Here is a 4,567-nt window from a genome sequence, read left to right on the forward strand (position 1 = left end):
TGACTGTACCCGAAGACCCCAAATCAAATTCCATCCAGAGTTAACTAGTGAGGGCTGGGACGCAAGGTACATCTGTTTGGTTTCTCATTACAATTTTATTGGCATTGAAATGACCCAAGCTATGGAGCCTGTAGAACTGCAGCTGTCATTGTGACTGAGAGATTCACAGAGTGTGTGTTAAGGTCTTCAGGATGATGCTCAGTAAATGCCTTCATACTATGGACGACACAGCAAAAGGGAGACTTGGCCAATCCCTTATCCCTTCATATGACACCAAGGACATGGGAAGTCAGATCAGCATTTCCTCCCCTTTTCTACAATTTCCTATTCAATCTGTTTAAAGTAAAAGATATATCAGATTGAGAGTAAAATAAAAATTCTAGGTTTCTGTATACTTTTCTCAGATATAAATTCTAAGTCTTATTATCTAGGTGATTTTTTTTTCTGAAAACAGTTATAAATTATTTCTATGAAGAGAAAACTGAAGATTCTTTGTAAATGAGCAGCAGAAATAATTGACTCTTTGGTATTACTTAGTTTAAATGTCTTTTAATTAAATTACAGAGTTTTATGGAAGAAAGTTCTACTGCTTATCACCCAGTAGATTCTACTAACAGCAAAATTTACTATAAGAGAAACATTGGCAGTTCCATATTTGGAAACAAATTTAATTTTCCATTATGAAAGTAAATAATAATTAAAAATATAATCCTTTTTAAAAATACTTTAATTTATTGCATATCTTCTAGGTAATGTTTCCTGGAAATTAATTTTAGAATATTATAAAACTGTAGGAAAGCATATCATATACCCTTATAAAACAATAGAATCATGCATGTTCCTTAAAATCAGGGATAAAATACACATGCACCTGATATATGGTCTATTCTAGAGAATCTCCCTGCACTGATGAAAAGAATTTTTGAGAAAGAGACTTCTGGGTACAGAATTCTTGGTTGGCAGAATTTTATTTCAGGGTCCAGAATAAGTCTTTAAGTTCTCTCCTGACTTAAGATTTCTGTTGAGAATAAGGCAGATTTATTTATATGTAACTTGATGGTATTCTTCTGCAGATTTTCAGAAGTCTTTCTTTGTCTTGAACTTTTGACAGTTTAATTATAATATTTGTGGTGGTGATATTTTCTGCTCATGTCTGTAGGCCTCCTGTACATGGATGTCCATATCTTTCCCAAAACAATAGTTTTCTGTTATTACTTGATTGAATGATATGTAAAAAAAAGTGATACATCACACCAACAGAATGACAGATAAATGTTATATGATCATGTCAATAGATGCAGAAAAACACTTTATAATATTCAGTATGTTTTCATGATAAAGCCATGAACCAGTTAGGCATGGAAGGATCATACCTCAACTAGCAAAGGTTATTCATCAACCAGCAACCTAGTAAATGGGGAAAAGCTGAAAGCATTTTCTCTAAGATAAAGAACAAGACAAGACAAGGGTATCCACTCTTCTTACTCAATAATGTACTAGAATTTTAGAGCAATTAGGCAAGAGAGAGAGATATAAATAAAAGGCATACATAGGAATGGAGGAAGTCAAATTATCCCTATGTGCAGATGATGTGGTTCTATAAAGGGAAAAGTCTAAAGACTCGACCAAAAGACCATTAGAACTGAAAAACAAGTTAAGTAAATATGCAGGATACATAATCGACATGCTATTATCAGTCGCTTTTGTACATGACAGTAATGAAGTTGCTAAGAAAAAGAATCATGAAAACAATATTATTTGCAATAGTTACACAAATAAAATAGCTAGAATTTAATTTAAATAAGACATTGAAAAACTTTTTTATGATAAACACATTGATGAATGAAATTAAAGAAGACACTAGACGGTGGAACCACCTCCAATATTCATGGATTTGGAATATTAATATTATTAATATAAATTTATATTATAACAAATGTTATATAGATTCAGTGCAATACCCATCAAATTACCAATGAGATTCTTCACAGAATTAGTAAAAACAATCCTAAAATTCATATGAAAGCCCTCACAAACACACCAAAAAAAAAAAATACCAAAGCAATCTTGAGTAAAAGGAGCAAAGCTGGAGACATCACAATCCTGGATTTCAAGATATAACACAAAGCCACAGTAACCCAAATAGCATGGCATTGGCATTAAAACAGATATACAGACCAGTGGAACAGCTAGGATCCTAGAAGTGAACCCACAGATCTATGGCCAACTGGTTTCTTGACCAAAAACATACTATGGAAAGAAGGCAGTCTCTTCAACAAATAGTTCTGAGAAAAGTTTATATCCCCAAGCAGAAGACTGAAACATAGCCCCTGACCCCTATCTTACACACTTACAAAATCAACTCAGAATGGATCAAAGACCTTAATATAAGACCTGAAACTACTTGATAAAAATATAGGTAAAAGGCTTCAGAACCTTGGTACAGAAAAATGGTTTTCTGAATAAGAACCCAAAATCACAGAAAACAAAAGCAAACATTGATAAACCGAGATATCTTCGAACTAAAAACTTCTGCACAGCAAAAGAAATCATGAACCGGGTGAAAAGACCACTACAGAATGAGAGAAAATATTAGCAAACCATACATATGACAGGGGGTTGATATACAGAATATATAAGGAGCTCAAAAAACTATCAGAAACCTGATTAAAAATGGGCAGTAGATTTAAATAGACATTGCACGAAAGAAGACATACAAATGGCCAACAGGTATAAAAAAAAGCTCACTATCACTTATCATCAGAGAAATGTAAGTCAAAGCAACAGTGAGATATCACAGAACCCCTGTAAGAACGGCTATTATCAAATCTAAAGATAGCAAGTGTTGATGAGGAGGTGAAGAGAACCCTTGCACACAGCGGGTGGGGATGTAAATTAGCACAACTATTATGGAAACCAGTATGGTGTTTCCACCTGAAATTAAAAAATAAGTAGCTACTTTAGATAATTAATTTCTCACATCCAAACATATCAAGAAACAAAAAGTCTAACTTACACATAGTTTTTAAAGATAACTAAAACTTTAAAATGGTAATGTATGTAGAGTCAATGTAAAATAAAATTTTACATTCAATGCCACTACTTCTTGCAAACACAAAATTCTCTTTCAAATTTTTATTTCTCAGAATAAGAAAGCCTTTTTTGATGTGTTATCTGAGTGTACAGCACAGTTTTTGATTATTCAAGAAGCCAGAGAAATATTTCCTGCATTAAAGTCAATCTTAAGCTGCTTCTCAGAACATTTATAACAATTTTATCTTTATATTTATCACATTGAAAATAAGTGAAATAAATCCCACAGAGATTTTCTGAATTACTGAACACTGAATAATAGATTTTGTAACCCTTATGTATTCTGACTACCAATGAATAAATTGTGATATTATGATGCAACATAGCTGCACCTATTAAGAACTATGTATATTGTGACCCAGGTTAATTCTTTTTCTTGTATTCTATTTTTAAATGCATTTATTTATTCTAATTTGTTAGAATAAATAAATTAGAATGTATTTTAATTCACAGTCCACACATAGAGCACAATTCTTCATGTCTCTGGTTGTACACAACCCAAGTTAATTCTTAAGAACCTCATTTAACAAAGAAAGGCAATTTGAAAATTTTCCTGGATCAATTAAAGTCATTACATTTCCTAGCTGCTGATTTCTAAACCACATGAACAATAATGTACAAAATAAAGACAGAAGAAGGAATATGTTCATGTTTATCCTCTATAATTGACAGGTTTAGTAAATTCATTAATGAAGAGAAACCAGAAGACACAGTCAGTATTTAAACAGAAACAGACTGTTATCAAAGACCAAGCAAACCCCACCTATAAATTTCCCAATTTTTTTTCAGTTTTTAACAGGTGAAAGTAAATAGGCATTCCTCAATTGTAAATTTGATATTTTGGCAATAGAGATTGCAGGTAGTATTTCAAATTACAGATAAAGAGTGTTGCTAGTTATGAGCGCATCTATTCATATTTCAAATTGACCTCCTAGTATGTCTACATAACTGTATTTTCCCCACTGATTAAAAAAACTTCTCATGTAATCTGGACTACCTTATTTCGAAACACACCTCAAGGAAAAACGAGAAGAGTTGAGAATGTAAATCACAGCGCTGTTCCCTACTGTTGGATTATAACCACTATGCTAAAGCCAACAGATTCAGAGCACTCATTGCCAATGAGGAAATACACTTAGCACTCTATATTAACTCTAAAATATTTGTAATATCGCTCTCTGCACTTAAAGATATGTGACAACAGACGAGGTAACTCTGTGGTGACACTGGTAAACATTATCCTTTTTACAGAGTTGACAATTTAGTCAACATTGAGTCAATCATGCTCATGCATCAAATTTAGGTTTATGTGAACAATTAGTAAATGCCACAGTGCTTGAAAATTCGTGTGCGTGCGCGCCCCCATGTATGTTTGAGGTCATCAACACAGGAATTTTCAACTTGAGAACCACAACGGAGAAGTACCAATAATGCCATCCATCACCAGTGCTGTGATCTGTGACAGTCTCATCTA

This window comes from Marmota monax, unplaced genomic scaffold (assembly GCF_021218885.2).
Source record: "Marmota monax isolate L192 unplaced genomic scaffold, Marmota_monax_Labrador192_F-V1.1 WCK01_AAM20220418_F8-fsc00022, whole genome shotgun sequence".
Taxonomy (NCBI): Eukaryota; Metazoa; Chordata; class Mammalia; order Rodentia; family Sciuridae; genus Marmota; species Marmota monax.